A 24533-nucleotide genomic window follows, 5' to 3' on the forward strand; every position below is an offset into this window, starting at 1 on the left:
CGGCAGTCTGCAATTCTGCAGACAATCAACTTTACATGAATGACTATGTTCTGAGCTGGCATAGTACTTATCTTGAGTGAGGCTATATGAGTGAGGGTATATGAGTGAGGTTATACAGTGGGGCAAAAATGTATTTAGTCAGCCACCAATTGTGCAAGTTCTCCCACTTAAAAAGATGAGGCCTGTAATTTTCATCATAAGTACACTTCAACTATGACAGACAAAATGAGAGAAAATGTTTTAAGAAAATCACATTGTAGGATTTTTAATGAATTTATTTGCAAATGATGGTGGAAAATAATACTTTTTCAGTTCTGGACATAAATCTTCTATGGGATTGAGGTCAGGGCTTTGTGATGACCACTCCTGTCATGTCCTGTCACGTCCTGACCTTAGTTCCTTTTTTATGTCTCTATTTTAGTTTGGTCAGGGCGTGAGTTCGGGTGGGCATTCTATGTTTTGTGTTCTATGTTTTCTATTTCTGTGTGTTTGGCTTGGTATGGTTCCCAATCAGAGGCAGCTGGCAATCGTTGTCTCTGATTGAGAACCATACTTAGGTAGCCTGTTCCCACCTGGTGTTTGTGGGTAGTTGTTTTCTGTTTTGTGTTTCTCCACCTGACCGGACTGTTTCGTTTTCGTTCATTCTATTGTTATTTTGTTTTGTGTTCAGCTAAAATAAATATTAACATGGACACGTACCACGCTGCATATTGGTCTGATCCTTCCTATTCCTCCTCAGAAGAGGAGGAAAACCGTTACAACTCCAATACCTTGACTTTGTTGTCCATCAAAGTTCCATCATTTATGTCCAAAGCCACTTTGTTGTTAGCACGTTCAGCCCAGTAATCCATCTTCATGAGGCGCAGGCACTTCATCCAGACAAAAACTCAAAAAGTTCCATTACAGTCCTTTAGAAACATGTCAAACGATTTATGGAATCAATCATTAGGTTGTTTTTCACATAAAACATCAATAATGTTCCAACCTGAGAATTCCTTTGTCTTCAGAAAAGCACTGGAACAAGAGGTAACTGTCGGGAGCGCGCGTCATGAGACCAAGGCACTCTGCCAGACCACTGACTCAAAGAGGTCTCATGAGCCCCTCCTTTACAGTAGAATCCTCAAACCAGTTTCTAAAGACGGTTGACATCTAGTGGAAGCCCTAGGAAGTGCAACCTCATCCATTTCTCAATGAGTACTCTGTAGGCCAAGCTTTGAAAAACTACAAACCTCAGATGTCCCACTTCCTGGTTGGATTTCTCTCAGGTTTTCACCTGCCATATGAGTTCTGTTATACTCACAGACATCATTCAAACAGTTTTAGAAACGTCAGAGTGTTTTCTATCCAATACTAATAATATAATATGCATATATTGGCGTCTGGGACAGAGTAGGAGGCAGTTCACTCTGGGCACGCTATTCATCCAAAAGTGAAAATGCTGCCCCCTATCCCAAAAAGGTTAATGACTCCAACCTAAGTGCATGTAAACTTCTGACTTCAACTATATATATATATATATATATATATCCATATTAATCCAAATGCCTAAGTATTTATATGGGGGCACACGTTCGATTGGAGCACCGTCTAATGAGTGAGCAGTTCACCTGAAACATTCTTACGGTAGTTTATAAACAGCATTTGTTTTTACCGTATTAAGCACAAGTTTCAAATCAGCAAGGGATTCCTGCATAGATATAAAATCAGACAGTATTTTTGACACCGCCAGGTCAACAGTCAGGGCAAGAGCATACATAATAGTATCATCTGCATATAGATGAAGTTTAAAATTGACCAATGGTGTTTTATAAAAATATTGTGAAGAGATCAGGCCCGTAAATCGATCCCTGTGGTACACCTTTATATACTTCAAGAAATTCTGACTTAACCCCATCAATCACGGTGGCCTGAGTTCTGTCACTAAGATAATCATTAAACCATGAACAGGTGTCAGAGCTCAGGCCTATCGAGGACAACTTATTCAATAAAATAGCCTCATAAACAGTATCAAAAGCTTTTGACAGGTCCACTAAATAAGCAGCACATTTCATTTTTGTTTCTAAAGCATTAACAAGATCATTGTTGCGCCTTTGTATGTAACGGCGTTCGTCTGTTGAAGGAGAGTCGGACCAAAATGCAGCGTGGTGGTTACTTATGTTCTTTAATGACGAAAAGACGATACATGAAATAACTATATATATACAAAACAACAAACGGAACGTGAAAACCTATACAGCCTGTCTGGTGAACACTAACACAGAGACAGGAACAATCCCCCACAAAATACACAGTGAAACCCAGGCTACCTAAATATGGTTCCCAATCAGAGACAACGAAAATCACCTGACTCTGATTGAGAACCGCCTCAGGCAGCCAAGCCTATGCTAGACACACCCCTAATCAGCCACAATCCCAATGCCTACAAAAAACCCAATACGACAACACAATAAACCCATGTCACACCCTGGCCTGAACAAATAATTAAAGAAAACACAAAATACTAAGACCAAGGTGTGACATTGTACTTGAGGTGGTTAAGGTAGTCAAGCATAGGAGAGCAGAGATGTCAAAGTAGCGTCTTTAATAGGCAAGTCCAAAAATGGGTCAGGTACAATACCAATAAACGCCCAATACATGGGAACACACAGTCACTCACGGAAGGAAAAAAACAACGCTCCTTACTTTTCCTACAACACTGTACAGACGTGAATAAACTGAGGAAATCTTCAACGAGCAACATGAAAATAATCCCACACAAACCTAAGCGGGAAACAGGGGTAAATATACACACAGAAATGAAAGCAAATGAAAACCAGGTGTGAATGAACCAAAGACAAAACAAACAGAAAAATAAAGATGTATTGTGATGGCTAGTAGGATGACAACGCCGACCGCCGAGCACCGCCCGAACAAGGAGAGGAACCACCTTCGGTGGAAGTTGTGACAATCATCAACAACTAAAGTGGTTGCTGTAATAGTGCCATGGCCAGGCCTAAACCCTGATTGGTTTACATTAAAATACATTTCTCAGATAGACATTTGAATCCATGGTAAATGTTTTCTTCGGTAGACAAGAAAGCCTTGAGTGAGGGTCTATGAATGACACTGCATGAATTAGGTTGTATGTGTGAGGGTGGTATGAGTGAGGCTTTATGGGTGACGGTGTATCACTTTCTGCATGCCTGCTTTGTGTGGAAGTATATCCATGTGTACTGATTGAATGTGATAGCCTGGAACAATGAGATGATAGCCTGGAACATTGACATGATTATTGAAGAGATACAGCGAGCTGGGAGAATGGCCTCACTGATACACACTCCCCTGGTCAATATTGCAGGGATCAATAATGAAAACAAGCACTAGAAGGACCTGCTGTTCGAGCCATGCTTTAGACCCCCGGAGCTAGTGTGTGTGCATGCGTGTGTCTCAGAAAGAGAGAAAGAGAGAGAGACTGTGTTTATCCTTTAAAGTTACATGGGTGTTAAAGGCAATTTATAACCAACATTGAAGATCTGTAAAGAAAATAAATGTGTGACCTCTGAATTGATTCAGTTCTATTTTTTAGGCTTGTGCGTAGACCCATAAACGTACCCAGATTTTATTTATTTTTCTTATGAACACATACACAAGTACACACCTTCTTCCCCCTCCTGCCCCCTGCTCTCGCTCTCCACATTTCTGAAAGTCCTCACACGGGGGATGTGGCATTGTTGGCCCCTGCGTGTTGCTTTAGTTTGATGGTTGTTTAAGGCTTTAATTGGTGCCAGAACCTGGAGGCAGAGTGGAGCAGCAGGCAGGGAGGAGGGTGGAGTAGCAGGCTGGGAGGAGGGTAGAGCAACAGGCTGGGAGGAGGGTGGAGCAGTAGCCTGGGAGGAGGGTGGAGCAGCAGGCTGGGAGGAGGGTGGAGCAGCAGGCTGGGAGGAGGGTAGAGCAACAGGCTGGGAGGAGGGTGGAGCAGCAGGCTGGGAGGAGGATGGAGCAACAGGCTGGGAGGAGGGTGGAGCAGCAGGCTGGGAGGAGGGTGGAGCAGTAGCCTGGGAGGAGGGTGGAGCAGCAGGCTGGGAGGAGGGTGGAGCAGTAGCCTGGGAGGAGGGTGGAGCAGTAGGCTGGGAGGAGGGTGGAGTAGCAGGCTGGGAGGAGGGTGGAGCAGCAGGCTGGGAGGAGGGTGGAGCAGCAGGCTGGGAGGAGGGTGGAGCAGTAGGCTGGGAGGAGGGTGGAGCAGTAGGCTGGGAGGAGGATGGAGCAGCAGGCTGGGAGGAGGGTGGAGCAGTAGGCTTGGAGGAGGGTGGAGCAGTAGGCTGGGAGGAGGGTGGAGCAGTAGGCTGGGAGGAGGGTGGAGCAGTAGGCTGGGAGGAGGGTGGAGTAGCAGGCTGGGAGGAGGGTGGAGCAGCAGGCTGGGAGGAGGGTGGAGCAGTAGGCTGGGAGGAGGGTGGAGCAGTAGGCTGGGAGGAGGGTGGAGCAGCAGGCTGGGAGGAGGGTGGAGCAGTAGCCTGGGAGGAGGGTGGAGCAGTAGGCTGGGAGGAGGGTGGAGTAGCAGGCTGGGAGGAGGGTGGAGCAGCAGGCTGGGAGGAGGGTGGAGCAGTAGGCTGGGAGGAGGGTGGAGCAGTAGGCTGGGAGGAGGGTGGAGCAGCAGGCTGGGAGGAGGGTGGAGCAGCAGCCTGGGAGGAGGGTGGAGCAGTAGGCTGGGAGGAGGGTGGAGCAGCAGGCTGGGAGGAGGGTGGAGCAGCAGGCTGGGAGGAGGGTGGAGCAGCAGGCTGGGAGGAGGGTGGAGCAGTAGGCTGGGAGGAGGGTGGAGCAGCAGGCTGGGAGGAGGGTGGAGAAGCAGACTGGGAGGAGGGTGGAGCAGGCAGGGAGGAGGGTGGAACAGCAGGCGGGGAGGAGGGTGGAGCAGTAGTCTGGGAGGAGGGTGGAACAGCAGGCAGGGAGGAGGGTGGAACAGCAGGCAGGGAGGAGGGTGGAACAGCAGGCAGGGAGGAGGGTGGACCAGCAGGCAGGGGGGCAGGGTGGAACAGCAGGCGGGGAGGAGGGTGGAGCAGTAGTCTGGGAGGAGGGTGGAGCAGCAGGCAGGGAGGAGGGTGGAACAGCAGGCAGGGAGGAGGGTGGAACAGCAGGCGGGGAGGAGGGTGGAGCAGCAGGCAGGGAGGAGGGTGGAACAGCAGGCAGGGAGGAGGGTGGAACAGCAGGCAGGGAGGAGGGTGGAACAGCAGGCGGGGAGGAGGGTGGAACAGCAGGCGGGGAGGAGGGTGGAACAGCAGGCGGGGAGGAGGGTGGAACAGCAGGCGGGGAGGAGGGTGGAACAGCAGGCGGGGAGGAGGGTGGAACAGCAGGCGGGGAGGAGGGTGGAACAGCAGGCAGGGAGGAGGGTGGAATAGCAGGCAGGGAGGAGGGTGGAACAGCAGGCGGGGAGGAGGGTGGAGCAGCAGGCGGGGAGGAAGGTGGACCAGCAGGCAGGGGGCAGGGTGGAACAGCAGGCGGGGAGGAGGGTGGAGCAGTAGTCTGGGAGGAGGGTGGAGCAGCAGGCAGGGAGGAGGGTGGAACAGCAGGCAGGGAGGAGGGTGGAACAGCAGGCGGGGAGGAGGGTGGAACAGCAGGCAGGGAGGAGGGTGGAACAGCAGGCAGGGAGGAGGGTGGAACAGCAGGCAGGGAGGAGGGTGGAACAGCAGGCAGGGAGGAGGGTGGAACAGCAGGCAGGGAGGAGGGTGGAGCAGCAGTCTGGGAGGAGGGTGGAGTAGTAGCCTGGGAGGAGGGTGGAACAGCAGGCAGGGAGGAGGGTGGAACAGCAGGCAGGGAGGAGGGTGGAACAGCAGGCAGGGAGGAGGGTGGAGCAGTAGGCTGGGAGGAGGATGGAGCAGCAGGCTGGGAGGAGGGTGGAGCAGTAGGCTGGGAGGAGGGTGGAGCAGTAGCCTGGGAGGAGGGTGGAGCAGTAGGCTGGGAGGAGGGTGGAGTAGCAGGCTGGGAGGAGGGTGGAGCAGCAGGCTGGGAGGAGGGTGGAGCAGTAGGCTGGGAGGAGGGTGGAGCAGTAGGCTGGGAGGAGGGTGGAGTAGCAGGCTGGGAGGAGGGTGGAGCAGTAGCCTGGGAGGAGGGTGGAGCAGTAGGCTGGGAGGAGGGTGGAGTAGCAGGCTGGGAGGAGGGTGGAGCAGTAGGCTGGGAGGAGGGTGGAGCAGTAGGCTGGGAGGAGGGTGGAGCAGCAGGCTGGGAGGAGGGTGGAGCAGCAGGCTGGGAGGAGGGTGGAGCAGCAGGCTGGGAGGAGGGTGGAGCAGTAGGCTGGGAGGAGGGTGGAGCAGCAGGCTGGGAGGAGGGTGGAGAAGCAGACTGGGAGGAGGGTGGACCAGCAGGCAGGGAGGAGGGTGGAACAGCAGGCGGGAAGGAGGGTGGAGCAGTAGTCTGGGAGGAGGGTGGAGCAGCAGGCAGGGAGGAGGGTGGAACAGCAGGCAGGGAGGAGGGTGGAACAGCAGGCGGGGAGGAGGGTGGAGCAGTAGTCTGGGAGGAGGGTGGAGCAGCAGGCAGGGAGGAGGGTGGAACAGCAGGCAGGGAGGAGGGTGGAACAGCAGGCAGGGAGGAGGGTGGAACAGCAGGCAGGGAGGAGGGTGGAACAGCAGGCGGGGAGGAGGGTGGAACAGCAGGCAGGGAGGAGGCTGGAACAGCAGGCAGGGAGGAGGGTGGAACAGCAGGCAGGGAGGAGGGTGGAACAGCAGGCGGGGAGGAGGGTGGAGCAGCAGGCAGGGAGGAGGGTGGAACAGCAGGCAGGGAGGAGGGTGGAGCAGCAGGCAGGGAGGAGGGTGGAACAGCAGGAGGGGAGGAGGGTGGAGCAGTAGTCTGGGAGGAGGGTGGCGCAGCAGGCAGGGAGGAGGGTGGAACAGCAGGCAGGGAGGAGGGTGGAACAGCAGGCAGGGAGGAGGGTGGAGCAGTAGTCTGGGAGGAGGGTGGAGCAGCAGGCAGGGAGGAGGGTGGAACAGCAGACAGGGAGGAGGGTGGAACAGCAGGCAGGGAGGAGGGTGGAACAGCAGGCAGGGAGGAGGGTGGAACAGCAGGCGGGGAGGAGGGTGGAACAGCAGGCAGGAGGGTGGAACAGCAGGCAGGGAGGAGGGTGGAACAGCAGGCGGGGAGGAGGGTGGAACAGCAGGCAGGGAGGAGGGTGGAACAGCAGGCAGGGAGGAGGGTGGAACAGCAGGTGGGGAGGAGGGTGGAACAGCAGGCAGGGAGGAGGGTGGAACAGCAGGCAGGGAGGAGGGTGGAGCAGCAGGCAGGGAGGAGGGTGGAACAGCAGGCAGGGAGGAGGGTGGAGCAGTAGTCTGGGAGGAGGGTGGAACAGCAGGCAGGGAGGAGGGTGGAACGGCAGGCAGGGAGGAGGGTGGAACGGCAGGCAGGGAGGAGGGTGGAACAGCAGGCAGGGAGGAGGGTGGAACAGCAGGCAGGGAGGAGGGTGGAACAGCAGGCAGGGAGGAGGGTGGAGCAGCAGTCTGGGAGGAGGGTGGAGTAGTAGCCTGGGAGGAGGGTGGAACAGCAGGCAGGGAGGAGGGTGGAACAGCAGGCAGGGAGGAGGGTGGAACAGCAGGCAGGGAGGAGGGTGGAGCAGCAGTCTGGGAGGAGGGTGGAGTAGTAGCCTGGGAGGAGGGTGGAACAGCAGGCAGGGAGGAGGGTGGAACAGCAGGCAGGGAGGAGGGTGGAACAGCAGGCAGGGAGGAGGGTGGAGCAGCAGTCTGGGAGGAGGGTGGAGTAGTAGCCTGGGAGGAGGGTGGAGCAGTAGACTGGGAGGAGGGTGGAGCAGTAGACTGGGAAGAGGGTGGAGCAGTAGGCAAGGACACAACACATGTCAGCCATCTTTACCTTCACTGCTCTTATGAGGTAGAGAGGGGGGTTGGAGATGGGAGTGGCACAGCGAGATGGCAGGGGGAGAGAGTGCAAGAGAGAGTGGTAAATAAAAGAGAGAGGGGGTTACAGAGACAGAAAAGGAAAGAGGGGTAGGGAATGAGAATGAACAGAGGCTGGATTTGGAATTAACAAATGCTCCTATTGTAAAGAAAGCTTGTATCAAGGGGGCAATGTGCTTTCCGATTGTTTAGGGCCCCAATTAACCAGCAAAGCTACAGCATTAATTAGCTTTAGTGTGTGTAGGAGAGTTGATTCAGCACAAAACTGGCACACGAGTGGGAATGTATGTTACTTAGTGACTGCTAAACTGCCTGCTCGTCACAGCAATGGAAGAGGTCATTTCAGTAGTCATAATCATGGGCTGCAATCACATTGATTGTTACAATAGCAATGACTCAAATGTGTATCTAAGGAAGACATTTGCACGAACCATGTTCAGCTTTTAACAGTTCAGATTGTTAGCCGATGTTAATAAATATATGAAGCGTGTTGGTCAGATCTGCAACGTCTAAGCCAGTCACAGCCATCACAGTATATATAGTGTGTAACTGGTCTTCCCTTCTCTTCCAACCTAAAGAAAGTCATGACTGATTTCACTGGGTCTCCTATAGAGCGAAGGTTAATCACGAAGCCCTTTATTTGCCGCCCTTCTCTCTCTCTCCTTCATCCCATTATTCCTCTCTACCCTTATTGCCCTTTCCCTCACTTTTCTTGTTCCATCCTCATATTGTCTACTACATCCCATCCTCTTTTCACCCTCTTTCTCCATCACATCCTGCAATCCCCTCCTCTTGTTTTACATGTAGCTAAGCACATAGCTTAGTAAAAGAGAAGTGACTCACAAGAGGTGTGTGGTGAGGTAATTACAATGGAAAACATAAGTTGTTCACTATCCACCCTTGCAGGTCACCCACAATCGGCAATGGATAAACCTGCACATCCTCCCCTCACACTTGCTTTTCACCTCTCTTTTTTCTCTGCAACCCAAAAGTTCTACATTAGAGTAACCATGGGCCATACTGCAACACTATATTTTGTTCAGCATAATAGCTTCAACAACAGTATGAAAATACATGTTTAATATTCTTCTTTGTGTATCAGATATTTTTGCTTCACAAGAAATCACCTATTTGCTTGCTTGATATTACTCCTGCTTGCATTATGCCAAAAACATTGTATGCTTTGACCAAGGAAATTATGCCTCAGAGCTGTTTCTAGGGAGTTACTTTATTTATTAGGCGAGGTGGTTCTGAAGGGCCACAGTGCCCCCTGATGGACAGCAATGAGAAAGGACTTGATTCTCACCGACTTCATTGACGCCCTCTATACTCTGCAAAGAACAGCCTTTTTATGTCGACATAGGCAGGGGGAAGGGGGGGGTTCTACTAAGCTATGTGGAATTGTTTTAAGAAGGTCATACCAAGAACCATTTTGCTATTTGATTTGTAATTTTAAGATCCCTTGAAGAATCAAAACAATATGTAAAAAACAGAGTCCCCCCCAAAAAAATCTAAAGGAAGTTTGTTTTGAAGTGTGTGTCATATATCTGAGAGATAGCAGATATGTGACACACACTTCAAAAGGAATTTTACTTTTGGCACTAAAACAGTCTCCATATACAATATGCTTCCATACATTTATTAAACTGTTTCACTGGGCGACCTTCAGACGTGTCTTGTGAGGCCTAATAACCAACATGTATGTATTCGTGAGAGTCTCACCTTTCCACATAGGGGTCATATTAGTGTGTAGCCGAAACTGTTCAGACGCTACACACAGAAGTTTGCAGATTGGCTGTACCGACTTCAGACAAGTCCCCAAAACGGAGAACACCACCGTGTTTGTGCTTGTGATATCTTTCCATAGAAGGGTCCTAATAGTTTGTAAGGACGCCATAGACAATTTTGTGAGAAGAGCGATTTTCAGGATGTCTCATGGTCTGACAACCACTCTACCTCCGTCACCTTTCACCACAGATGTGGCAGTGCAACATCAGAAGATGCGGTGGATTGAGACGCATCCAATGCAAAAAACATCTCTAGTTTAAAATTGTGGATTTTTATATTATGCTAATTTGATTTACGTGGGGGCTTTCATAATTCATATCTCGAAATGTATAACATACTAACTTCCTGTGTAGTGAACATTTGTACATTTTTGATCAGAAGGCTATTTATTTCTGAAACACACTCATCAAAATAAGCAAGTTAGTTACAGTGCCTCCTAAAGAAATGAAAAGAGGGTAGGATATAAACGTATTTTTAGTAGCCTAGGTCCAAGAAATATTTGGCCTTGTATAAAAGCACTTCATGCAATTTTACATCATTTTACATGACTGGAGACGTTTTATATCGCACAAATGATCGAAACTGAGATCAATAACAACAACCTTGTCTTGAATCCATCAATAGTCTAGACCAGGTCTGTGGAGACACATATTGTAGGCTATACTATGAGAAAATTAAGCATTTCACACTGCAGGCCTTAAAGCTCAAATCAGTTTTGTTTTTGAAACCCGTTGTGGAATACAGACTGTCCAAAACACCAAGTTACAAATGATCAAATCGGATGTGTGTTCAGACAGCAGTAATTTGCTGACATGGCTACGCTAGTTGTCATAGTAACAGTGTGTGTTCACATTGGTGTAGGCTGATTGGTGGTGGTGCTAGTGCTTCCTATCACTCAGTTTTAAACAAACCATATAAACCATGACAGACTACCTACATGATACATGAATGCCTACAAAAATGCCTACAAAAATGCATTTATTTGTGATTTATTTTCAAAGAACTAAGTAGGCATATTAGATTTCAAATAAGTAGTTATAGAATGAGTTATAACAGTAACTGTTCTTCCTAACAGACATACAAATGATCCTATGATAGCCCATAAAAGGAATAGTTCCACTGACTTACATCAGCCAATGTGAAATAAATATATTAAACAGAAAATCACCTGAAGACAGCATATCTCCTTTCCATGAGTGTTCTCTCCTTCCAACCCCGGTCTCAAGTTGTTTAGAAACACATTTAGCCATGTCATTGTGTTTTTTGTTATCTTGTATGTTGCACCAGGCAATCCAAAAGTAAACATTGACATTATTTGACAGTTAATATTTACATATAGTAATTTGATTTACAGCAGGCAGGGAAAATATAAAAAAAATTCCATGACTTGACCCTGTAATATGCTGTGGTGATGACACTTTGACTGTGTGTTTGTGTGTGTCTTTCTGGACACCAGTAAGAGAGGAGTACAGCCAGAAGCCTACAGATGAGGCTCTGCAGAAGGCAAAGGGAATGAGGGCCGACCTAGGAGGTAAAACGATCATTTAGCCTTCATATCTAAAGCCATCCCTGCCTTCCCAACCAGCCTAGAGAAGTAGTTAACACTCATACTATACGCCTTATACACAAAACACACACATGCACACACACAGGTTCCACCTGAAACACCTCAAACTCCTCAGACCATTACATGACTTCAATCACATATACTACATGTTCACTACAATGGCATGTTTAGTTACAGCGTTACACCCAACCAATGGCATGTTTAGTTACAGCGTTACACCCAACCAATGGCATGTTTAGTTACAGCGTTACACCCAACCAATGGCATGTTTAGTTACAGCGTTACACCCAACCAATGGCATGTTTAGTTACAGCGTTACACCCAACCAATGGCATGTTTAGTTACAGCGTTACACCCAACCAATGGCATGTTTAGTTACAGCGTTACACCCAACCAATGGCATGTTTAGTTACAGCGTTACACCCAACCAATGGCATGTTTAGTTACAGAGTTACACCCAACCAATGGCATGTTTAGTTACAGCGTTACACCCAACCAATGGCATGTTTAGTTACAGCGTTACACCCAACCAATGGCATGTTTAGTTACAGCGTTACACCCAACCAATGGCATGTTTAGTTACAGCGTTACACCCAACCAATGGCATGTTTAGTTACAGCGTTACACCCAACCAATGGCATGTTTAGTTACAGAGTTACACCCAACCAATGACATGTTTAGTTACAGAGTTACACCCAACCAATGGCATGTTTAGTTACAGAGTTACCCCATTGCTTCATTTGTAACTCGGGAGGTGCAATAAACAAAAGGTGAGTGAGAGAGTGGGGTGACCTGGTAGTTCTGAGGTAGCCGAACAAATAATAAGAAATCACCTTTATAATAAAGCATTGCATGCATGTCATTGCATTTGCGTAGTGGTTAGAGCGTTGGACTAGTAACCGGAAGGTTGCAAGTTCAAACCCCCGAGCTGACAAGGTACAGATCTGTCGTTCTGCCCCTGAACAGGCAGTTAACCCACTGTTCCTAGGCCGTCATTGAAAATAAAAATGTGTTCTTAACTGACTTGCCTGGTTAAATAAAAGGTTAAATTAAAAAATAGAGCAGTAGAGTAGAGGCAGTTGCAGACATGGAGAACATTTCTAGTAGCCTAGGGTTCAGAAAGAATGTGGCCTTTTAAAAACATATTTCATGCAATTCTACCTAATTTTACATGACTGGAGACTTTGTGTAATGAACACGAGGGGAGACAGAGAGCTGGTTTCAAGCGCAGGGCGCAGCAGGTGTTTATTGCAAAGGACCACAGGAGAAGGCAGGTAGCTGGGTCCAGGGGCAGGCAGAAGGTCATACACAGGGGGTCCAAAAGGCCAACAGTACAGGCAGGGCAAAGGCTAGTAACATAGTTTGGGAGATCAGGCAATAGGTAGATAACAGGAAATCAAATAGGCTAAAGTACAAGCAGGCTAAAACTATCATACACAGGAGGAGTAAATCACAGGCAACCCAGCGCTCCGAAAGACGTTTGTCACAAAACAAACAATAGCTCACAGTGATGGGGTGCAAAGAACTGAACTAAATAGTGTGTGATAATGACATACAGGTGTGTGAACAGGTGATTGGGATCTGGAGAGTGAGCTGCGTTCAGGGGATCTAGGTGTTTGAGAGTGAGCTGGAAAGTGGGCTGTAATATGAGCTGCGTTCAGGGGACCTACGTGTTTGAGGGTGTGAGTTGGAAACAGACGTTACACTTTAGCAGAATCTTTTTTAATACCGCACATGATCAAAATGGCAGGCTACTTTGACACTGACAAAAACGACCTGGTCTTGAATCAATCAATAGCCTAGTCCTATGTGTGCGGAGACACATATTGTAGGTTACAATATGAGGAAATTATAGTCCTAAAAATGCTTTCCAGTTTCACTGGCTCACCAAATGACGCACAGCTCACATGCTGGTGATGGTAAATGCGCTCATTCCAAAAGCCCCTCTCTTTTGTTAAACAATATTTGGAAGTTGATGAAATATGTTGGTAGCCTACAGTATAGTATTCTCTTCTCAGCAGGAGCCATTTTCTTTACAAGCTGTGTTTCCCGATGAACAATAAGGGTAGGGTTGTAGAGAATCATGAATGTAATAAGAAATCTTAGGTTCTGGCTTAAGACCGGTAGCAACCACAACAGAATGTCCGGTCAGAACAAGGATGAGGCAGATGTCCAGGTTAAGGGGAGTTTAATGGAAAAAGATGTCCACATTCACACACACCTGATCCCTCATGGTTCAGATCACTGAGAAGCATGTCCAGTCAGAACTGACATGAACTATGTGGTTCTGAAAGGAAAGAAGAGAAAGAAAAGTTAGGCTATAGCACTGCTATAATATGAATGACATGGCTGTATAAACTAGCACAGGTAAATATATAACAGCAAGGGTTATACACTACAGCAGGCATATGGCCTAGTCACATGGCAATAGACTAAACAGCCTGTTGGACTTGTACATATGAAACATCAGGCATACAGGGATTCAGTCCACAGGAGGAAAACATGTGGAAGGCCTCATCAGGATGGGGAAAGTAGGTTTCTGACCACACAGCATGCTGGGATTAATAGATTAACTGAAACTGAAGTCCCGGGAATCAAGGCCACTGATAGGCTGAAGGAGATGTGGTGATAAGTATTTGGCGTGACCTTAACCAATAAGACACAAACAAAAGTGGGGGTCCTCTGAATGGGAGACTAAAGTGCCCGACTAGAACTAACCAGAAGGGATGGCTGGAATCAGCTGACTGAAGCTTGCAGTTTTAACACCCACAATTGTATTTGAAATAATGCGAAAGGCCTGTTTTGTCTGCATGCTGTTTTTTTCACTTATAGATTTACTGTGCATTCCTGACTGTAGGCTATTCCTTGTTATTGGGCTACAATCCACAGCTAGGCTATTTTTTAAAAGAAGCTATTGATCCTCTGTGGCTAAATTATAGGCCTGCTCATGGTGTAGTAGGCTATTCTGAATTATTTAATTTATTTCTGAACAGACAGCAGTAAAATTATAACTTTGGCAAATGTATTCCAATATATCAGGGGTGCTGCAGTTCCTTCAGAATGCTTCGCGTGGCTATGATTCTAAAAGGAAATCAATTATGAAGTGCAATGCTGGAGAGATGAGAGTTGCAGACTCATATCTATCAGAGCAGAGAGGGATCATAGAAAGTAAATCTCATTCCAGTCATGTGAGATACTGGTGCGCTTCTCACACAGCCATGGCCACACGTTGGTCTCAAATATAGTTTACAATGTTGTGCAAACCATAAAGCCGGGCCGGCCCAGCCCAAATAAACCCTTAGAATAGTAAGCCCGGGCAGAAGATATCATTTTTCACATTATGTCATTGTTTTGTTTTTTTGTGACGGGCAAGAGAATTAACGGAGAGGCAACTCGAATGAACTTTGATAACTTTTATTCAAATTTTTACATTGCAAAAATTGAAAACTCAATATAATGCTATGAGAGGTACCGGAGCCAGTCAAAATGTTTCCAGAACAAAACAACCCAAAACAGAGTGGTGCCAATTGCTGTTCCGGCAGGATCCTGCTCAAATTAAGCACCAGCTACACCCAACCATAGACATGTTTAGTTACAGAGTTACACCCAACCATAGGCATGTTTAGTTACAGAGCTACACCCAACCATAGACATGTTTAGTTACAGAGTTACACCCAACCATAGACATGTTTAGTTACAGAGTTACACCCAACCATAGACATGTTTAGTTACAGAGTTACACCCAACCATAGGCATGTTTAGTTACAGAGTTACACCCAACCATAGGCATGTTTAGTTACAGAGCTACACCCAACCATAGACATGTTTAGTTACAGAGTTACACCCAACCATAGACATGTTTAGTTACAGAGTTACACCCAACCATAGACATGTTTAGTTACAGAGTTACACCCAACCATAGGCATGTTTAGTTACAGAGTTACACCCAACCATAGACATGTTTAGTTACAGAGTTACACCCAACCATAGACATGTTTAGTTACAGAGTTACACCCAACCATAGACATGCTTAGTTACACAGTTACACCCAACCATAGGCATGTTTAGTTACAGAGTTACACCCAACCATAGGCATGTTTAGTTACAGAGTTACACCCAACCATAGACATGCTTAGTTACAGAGTTACACCCAACCATAGGCATGTTTAGTTACAGAGTTACACCCAACCATAGACATGTTTAGTTACAGAGTTACACCCAACCATAGACATGTTTAGTTACAGAGTTACACCCAACCATAGACATGCTTAGTTACAGAGTTACACCCAACCATAGGCATGTTTAGTTACAGAGTTACACCCAACCATAGGCATGTTTAGTTACAGAGTTACACCCAACCATAGACATGCTTAGTTACAGAGTTACACCCAACCATAGACATGCTTAGTTACAGAGTTACACCCAACCATAGACATGCTTAGTTACAGAGTTACACCCAACCATAGGCATGTTTAGTTACAGAGTTACACCCAACCATAGGCATGTTTAGTTACAGAGTTACACCCAACCATAGACATGCTTAGTTACAGAGTTACACCCAACCATAGGCATGTTTAGTTACAGAGTTACACCCAACCATAGACATGTTTAGTTACAGAGTTACACCCAACCATAGGCATGTTTAGTTACAGAGTTACACCCAACCATAGACATGCTTAGTTACAGAGTTACACCCAACCATAGACATGTTTCGTTACAGAGTTATACCCAACCATAGGCATGTTTAGTTACAGAGTTACACCCAACCATAGACATGTTTCGTTACAGAGTTATACCCAACCATAGACATGCTTAGTTACAGAGTTATACCCAACCATAGACATGCTTAGTTACAGAGTTATACCCAACCATAGGCATGTTTAGTTCATTTTTGAAACTGCACTTGAAGAAACTCTGAAAGTTCTTGAAATGTTCCAACTTGACTGACCTTTATGTCTTAAGTGTAATGATGGACTGCTGCTTCTCTTTGCTTATTTGAGTTGTTCTTGTCATAATATGGATTGGTATTTTACCAAATAGGGCTATCTTGTCACAAAACTACTGATTGGCGCAAACGCATTAAGAAGAAAGTAAATTCCACAAATTAACTTTTAAGAAGGCACACCTGTTAATTTAAATGCATTCCAAGTGACTACCTCATTAACCTGGTTGAGAGAATGCCAAGAGTGTGCAAAGCTATCATCAATGCAAAGGGTGGCGATTTGAAGAGTTTAACACTTTTTTGGTCACTACATGATTCCATATGTGTTATTTCATAGTTTTGATGTCATCACTATTATTCTACAATGTAGAAAATAGTCAAATTAAAGAAAGGTTACTGTGAACACTGAGGATGTACCCGCTTTAAGTTACAGTTTTAACAGTGGCCAAGTAAGCTACTGTGGCTATTTTATCATAATGTAGGCCTACCAGAGACCCCCTACCATCAGAAACAATAGAGCAAATGCATCCCATTACATTTTGACATGGAAATAGTTGTTTTATCATTCAGCCTACAGTAGCAGGCAATGTGTGCTGTTCAATGTAGGCCTATATTCCATGAAACTGTTTTTTAAACAGTCTGGGCTTGCCATTAACCCATTTATCCACTTGTCCTTCAGACCAGGAGGTGACTGAAAATCTATGCAAGAAAACATTTTACAAAATAAAATCCATTATTATTCCCATGACATTATTACAGTGAATCAGACAACTGATGCTACCCTCTGCTTATTTGGCTACTTAGCTTATTCAAGCCTGTCTCAAAATACAACACTGCCCCTTGAAGACTACAAAACATATATTTTTACCTGACTCGCTTTTCAATGTCTAGAAATGTACAAGTTTTGTGCTCTTGTAGGAAGCGATCATTCCCCTATTGCTTACTACAAATGATCTATAACTGGGCTAATAACTCACTAGCTATCAAAGGGTATGAGGCTACATGCAGCTCTCTCTGATCTTAAAGCAGCACATCTACTCACAACCTCTCATGCTGTAAACACTGTCCAGTTTAAAGTAAATGGCACAGATCCATATATGTGACTCGTTTCAGGAAACTAGGCGTATGTCACCACCTCACAGGAGAGGCATTTGAATGTAAACATAAACATAAATGCCTTCTGAAAAAGGTGAACTTTCATGTGACTTACTAACAAATATGTATTCCATCTGTAAAGTAATACAATTGTTAAATTACAAGCCCAGTTGGTTAGACACGGAAAAAGACCGGAACCTTCCCACTAGCCATGATTGGAGATAATGAATGGGCTGGACATGCTTCCTTTGCTAGCTAAACTACTAAAGTAGATGTTAAGTTGTTAAAACTGTCACCATTTCATTACAATATGATTTGGCCAATTTACTTACAGTGGGGCAAAAAAGTATTTAGTCAGCCACCAATTGTGCAAGTTCTCCTACTTAAAAAGATGAGAGAGGCCTGTAATTTTCATAATAGGTACACTTCAACTATGACAGACAAAATGAGAGAGGAAAAATCCAGAAAATCACATTTTAGGATTTTTAATGAATTTATTTGCAAGTTATGGTGGAAAATGAGTATTTGGTCACCTACAAACAAGCAAGATTTCTGGCTCTCACAGACCTGTAACTTCTTCTTTAAGAGGCTCCTATGTCCTCCACTCATTACCTGTATTAATGGCACCTGTTTGAACTTATGCACCTATGATGAAAATTACAGGCCTCTCTCATCTCTTTAAGTGGGAGAACTTGCACAATTGCTGGCTGACTAAATACTTTTGTGCCCCACTGTATATTTGCCATACACTTTAATTAAACATTTATTTTACAAATTCATCTAAGTGCATGTCGACATTTATTTTTTAAATAATTTCCAAATACATTTGAAAATATATTAAACAAATACAATACCAGTCAAGTTGACACACCTTCTCATTCAAGGGTTTGTCTTTATTTTTTTTACTATTTTCTACTTTGTAGAATAATAGTGAAGACATCAAAACTATGAAAAAAACACGCATGGAATCATGTAGTAACCAAAAAAAGTGTTAAACAAATCCAAATGTATTTTATTTGTGAGGTTCTTCAAAGTAGCCACCCTTTGCCTTGATGACAGCTGTGCTAGAGGTGTAACAGTTCACTGCACTGAACCGGTTTGTTATACGTGACTCACCAAATGAATTTTGTCTTATGGGTTTTGTCCAACATGTCTCTGGACCCACTCACTGTCACAGTCATACTCTGGACCTAGTTTTGTCCCATGGAATAAATGTTGTGGATCTTAATGTTTTTCCTCATAATCCTGGACCACCATTTTATTACGTTTGCAATTGCAACAAATAATCTGCTCAGACCCCAACCAAGGAACATCAAAAGCTGTGCTATAAATTCAGACAACACAAAGATTCCTTGATGTCTTTCCAGATTCCCTCTGTCTACCCAAGGACAAAAATCAGTTAACCACCTAACTGAGCTCAATTTAACCTTGCGCAATACCCTAGATGCAGTTGCACCCCTAAAAACTAAAAACATTTCTCATAAGAAACTAGCTCCCTGGTACACAGAAAATACCTGAGCTCTGAAGCAAGCTTCCAGAAAATTGGAACGGAAATGGCGCCACACCAAACTGGAAGTATTCAAACTGGCTTGGAAGGACAGTACCGTCCAGTATCGAAGAGCCCTTACTGCTGCTCGATCATCCTATTTTTCCATTCATGAACTTCTTTGAGGAAAATATCATGATTATTATAAAGCAAATTACGGCCTCCTCTTTAAATCTGCGTATTCCTTCAAAGCTCAGTTGTCCTGAGTCTGCACAACTCTGCCAGGACCTAGGATCAAGAGAGACGCTCAAGTGTTTTAGTACTATATCTCTTGACACTAATGAAAATAATCATGGCCTCTAAACCGTCAAGCTGCATACTGGAACCTATTCCAACTAAACTACTGCCTCCTATGTTGAACATAATAAACGGCTCTCTATCCACCGGATGTGTACCAAACTCACTAAAAGTGGGAGTAATAAAGTCTCTTGAAAAAGCCAAACCTTGACCCAGAAAATATAAAAAACTATCGGCCTATATCGAATCTTCCATTCCTCTCAAAATTTTTAGAAAGGCTGTTGCGCAGCAACTCACTGCCTTCCTGAAGACAAACAATGTATATGAAATGCTTCAGTCTGGTTTTAGACCCCATCATAGCACTGAGACTAAATAAACTTCAGTTAGTGCTAAATATGGCTGCTAGAATCCTATTCATCATATTAATCATATTAATCCAGTGCTAGCCTCCTGGCTTCCTGTCAAGGCAAGGGCTGATTTCAAGGTTTTACTGCTAACCTACAAAGCATTACATGGGCTTGCTCCTACCCATCTCTCTGATTTGGTCCTGCCGTACATACCTACACGTACGCTAGGGTCACAAGACGCAGGCCTCCTAATTGTCCCTAGAATGTCTAAGCAAACAGCTGGAGGCAGGGCTTTCTCCTATAGAGCTCCATTTTAATGGAATGGTCTGCCTACCCATGTGAGAGACGCAAACTCGATCTCAACCTTTAAGTCTTTACTGAAGACTCATCTCTTCAGTGGGTCATATGATTGAGTGTAGTCTGGCCCAGGAGTGTGAAGGTGAACGGAAAGGCTCTGGAGCAACGAACCGCCCTTGCTGTCTCTGCCTGGCCAGTTCCCCTCTTTCCACTGGGATTCTCTGCCTCTAACCCTATTACAGGGGCTGAGTCACTGGCTTACTAGGGCTCTTTCATACCGTCCCTAGGAGGGGTGCGTCACTTGAGTGGGTTGAGTCACTGATGTGATCTTCCTGTCTGGGTTGGCGCCCCCCCTTGGGTTGTGCCGTGGAGGAGATCTTTGTGGGCTATACTCGGCCTTGTCTCAGGATTGTAAGTTGGTGGTTGAAGATATCCCTCTAGTGGTGTGGGGGCTGTGCTTTGGCAAAGTGGGTGGGGTTATATCCTTCCTGTATGGCCCTGTCCGGGGTGTCCTCGGATGGGGCCACAGTGTCTCCTGACCCCTCTGGTCTCAGCCTCCAGTATTTATGCTGCAGTAGTTTATGTGTCGGGGGGCTAGGGTCAGTTTGTTATATCTGGAGTACTTCTCCTGTCCTATCCGGTGTCCTGTGTGAATTTAAGTATGCTCTGTCTAATTCTCTCTTTCTCTCTCTCGGAGGACCTGAGCCCTAGGACCATGCCTCAGGACTACCTGACATGATGACTCCTTGCTGTCCCCAGTCCACCTGGCCGTGCTGCTGCTCCAGTTTCAACTGTTCTGCCTGTGATTATTATTATTTGACCATGCTTGTCATTTATGAACATTTGAACATCTTGGCCATGTTCTGTTATAATCTCCACCCAGCACAACCAGAAGAGGACTGGCCACCCCACATAGAGAGGAACCAGGCTAGGTTTCTTCCTAGGTTTTGGCCTTTCTAGGGAGTATTTCCTAGCCACCGTGCTTCTACACCTGCATTGCTTGCTGTTTGGGGTTTTAGGCTGGGTTTCTGTACAGCACTTTGAGATATCAGCTGATGTACGAAGGGCTATATAAATACATTTCATTTGATTTATGTAGCAAACATTTGAATTTCTGTTTTTTACAATGGATAAAAGTAGAGACTCAGAGCTACAAAATGGTATATCATCCACTGCATTTGAGGAACAATGGGAAAGTAATTCTGCTTGGAAAGTTTTGCATTTTAGCATTTTGGTGAGAGCTCTTCTTTGTCTACACCCATTCAGCATTGTTCACACCCTCTTAAGCTTTAGCCCCACCCATCTCCTTGCATTCTGAGCGCACTCTTGACGCTCTGGCCGATGATTTGTTTACCTCTGGATAACATGAAAACAGTCGATCCAGCTCTGCTGACAACAATTTCATTATGCTTTTGTGCTGATGTTTACTGACACCGACCATATTCAACGGGTGTTGTACACTTTAGCTTAAGACATGTAGCTAACTAGGTAAACAACATGTAAGATCACACACATCACGTCATGCTAGCTAACGAGCCAGCCTGCTAACGCTAGCTAACAGTACACTTAAGCTTAAAAGGAAACCACTGTCAAAATTAGAAACATGTCATATCTGAAAATGTAGCGAGCTAGACTATCTTACCTGTCTGTATACATCATTATACATGATATGATGGACGCGTCTCCCTGGATCCATACCACAAATGCCCTTAGTTTGAAGACATAATCCGGAAACAGGTGTTTTCCCACCTCTTCTGCAATCATACTCTAATTCTAATCATTTCAAAACTCGATCCTCCAGAAAGTAGAGAGAAACACTTATGCAACTACATTTTAAAAAAGCCGCGTTCGACAGGGTTACCAACACAGACTGACCAGCTCAAATAGACAAAAGTCTTATATATTGCAGACTAATACAAACTCATCTCTCGGCATATCCAGCCCACTCATTATCTCAGCCAATCATGGCTAGTGGGAAGATTGCCGTCTTTTTATGTAGTTTAACCAACAAGGCTCGTAATTTAACAATGTTATTCGTATTTACAGATGGCAAGTTTGTTAAGGCACATGAAAGTTCACATGTTCAAGAAGGCATTTCTGCCCAAAAATGCATTTTGATAAAAAAAAAACGTTTTTATTCAAACTGCTCTGCTGTGAAGTCGTGACTTGCAATATACACCTAGTTTCTTTAATCGGGTCACATATATGGTCGTTTTTTGGTTGGTTTAAAGTTTAGGTTTTGCTATACATTTTTCCATCTGCCGTTTTCACATGTAACAGTGTTGTTTCCCAGCCATCTGCATCCACTCACCATTCATGATGAATGACCACTGCGCTGCAGCTGACCCCAGGGCCAGGAGGTTGCCAACTTCAACAGCCAGGAGTTAATAGAGCAGGTGTTCTTCCAGATTGACACCTGTGTTAATTACAGTGATTGTGGCCACTATTTTCACAGCTCCTGCTTTTCCAAAGTCCCCCACAACATGGCACCAAATACGTTTAGTTTTTTGCCCTAGCACTACACAGCTGATTCAAATAAACAATCAAAGCTTGATGATGAGGTGGTTATTTGAATCAGCTGTGTAGTGCTAAAGCAACAACCACAACGTACACCAAAAGGGCCCCAGGGTTGAGTTTGGGAAACACTGCTATAATGAAAGGAGAAGAAGAGATGAATGTGAAAAAGTGGAGAAAGGAGGGTGGATGCAAAAGAAAGAGATGTCTCACAAAGTAATCAAAACCACCGTTAAGACAATCTCCAAATGGTGCTGGGCACGCAGACTTGTTTTTGTGTTATCAGCAAAGACACCATTCTCCTCTAAGCTGGACTGGGGCCCACCGAGCGATTCCATTACAGACGAAATGGGATAGCAGCACAATTATCTCAAGTCCAATTCTCCAAACCCCATTGTATCTGTAAACTGAGGCCTGAGCAAGGATTAATGTGTGTGTCTGGGGGTTGGTGAGGGTGGTAAGGAGGTAGACTGGGAGCGGGGAGTAAATCGGGAAGAGGGGGAGGGAAGCGTGGGAGTGGAGTGAGGAGGGGGAGTGAAGCTGGAGAAGGGGGATTGAGTGGGGAGGGAAGTGGGGCGAGGATGGAGGGAAGCGGGAGGAGGAGGGAGTGGGGGGGAATAAAGCAGGGGGATAGGCGAGGGAAGCTGGAGGGGGGCTGGAGGAGGAAGGGCTGTAGCTCTAGCTCTTTCCACTAATCACAGAGGGAGAGGAAGAAGAAAAGAGACCAATAAATATATGGAACACTGGAAAGAAAATAAGCTCTTGAATCAAAAGGCTGGCCTTGTGTGCCATGGAGATCAGTTTGGGGTGGTTGTCTGGAGGATGCCTACCACAACAGGAAGAGAACAAAAACAGCGACAGGGAAAATATATAAACAAAAAGCCTATTTACTGTTGCATGTAATGGAAAAACCCAATCGCCAGAGAGTGACGCAACGTTTGCAATGGCAGGCGGAATGACAAAAGCCCCTGGCATTCCCATCATGCTTCTCATCTCACTTTACCATACAATGATGACATTATGTGCAAGGTCTTTTGCTACTGCATCCATATTATGCCAACGCTCAACAGTATTGGATAAAAGTCAGGACTTCTAGTTGGGTATCAACTTTTTAAGGCCTTTCCCTTGACACATCATCAACACAAAAGGTGTGAGATTACCATCAACCAGTGGCGACCCGTCATTCAGGGTGGTGGGGTTGAGCCCCACATTTTTAGCTACACATTTTTTGGGGGGTGGGGGGGGATTGCCTGTTTTGCATGTTATTTTGGCATTATCACATGTTACATAAGTTTACAAACAATGTCAAAAATAAATAAACAAAGCTGCATACAAACATGATCTCTTTTTTGCTGTATTGAGTAAGGCAGCTCCAAAATGCAGGTGTTTCAGCCTAGGTCAGTGCTTTCTGTGGTGGTGGGGCAGTCAGAGGAAAATACGGAGCGTAGGTGTTGGTAATGTTCTCTAGTTGCGCCATGATTGGCTTAGTGTTCTGTCACTCATGGGGACACTACGTTACTGCCAAGTCTAAGGGTAGAGCTTGAAAATACAAGTCCCTTTGGGTTCTGCCATAGAGTTATATTAGAAGTGCCCATCCAAGATGGCTCAGGGTCATTGGCCACAAATAAAATGACGTCAAATCATGTTATATCTACAACTTGATTGGACTGATCATGTCAATATCATACTTTCAAAATCTTAGCTAGCAGTCATCATCATGAATCAAGTTGACAATCTACTGGCAAATCCTTTTTAATCCTTGTCATATGAAGATAAATAATTAAGAGAAATGATAGATAAAACATATCAGTGCTCATCGGCCATTGGACATAAACATTACACAACAAGTTGGAAATCGCAAATTCAACAATGAGTGGTTTGTAAGGAATCAGTGGCTAACTGCAAGCATTTCAAAACAATCACTAGTCTGCTATTCAGTGGAGTGGCTATGTTGTCTCAAATCTGGCATTAAGGGTCTCTTTTCCAAGTTTAAAATTATAAACATTCAACATTGGCCATGCTGTCAATGAAGCATGATTTGTTTCACGCTCAAAACAACGGTGAACTGCGAAATCTGACTTCAGTGAGTTCAAGACAACTGGGAACTCGGGAATAACCATCTCTGACTGGGAAAATGTGTTTTGAACGGTCATCCAACTCGCAATTATAAATCCGGAACGTGGGTCTCTTTCTAGAGCTATGACCTGAAGATCACTGACGTCATCATGATTCAACCTTCTCACAAAGACGTCTGTAGCGTCCGAAGGGTTTGGCCTAAAAAACTAATATGACCCCCCTGGAAAGACAAGACTCTCACAAACACGATGGT

At 45.6% G+C, this 24533-nt stretch overlaps 1 long non-coding RNA gene across 1 annotated transcript; it reads right to left on the minus strand.

Annotated features, from left to right (window-relative positions):
• Positions 1–12442: 12442 nt before the first annotated feature.
• On the minus strand, positions 12443–22194 carry LOC127927286 (uncharacterized). Its single transcript, XR_008126812.1, has 2 exons — positions 22002–22194; positions 12443–13513 (listed from the first exon to the last, which is right to left on the minus strand). It is a non-coding gene; the product is annotated as an uncharacterized LOC127927286 (long non-coding RNA).
• Positions 22195–24533: the final 2339 nt, after the last annotated feature.

Source organism: Oncorhynchus keta, chromosome 4 (assembly GCF_023373465.1).
Source record: "Oncorhynchus keta strain PuntledgeMale-10-30-2019 chromosome 4, Oket_V2, whole genome shotgun sequence".
Classification (NCBI taxonomy): Eukaryota; Metazoa; Chordata; class Actinopteri; order Salmoniformes; family Salmonidae; genus Oncorhynchus; species Oncorhynchus keta.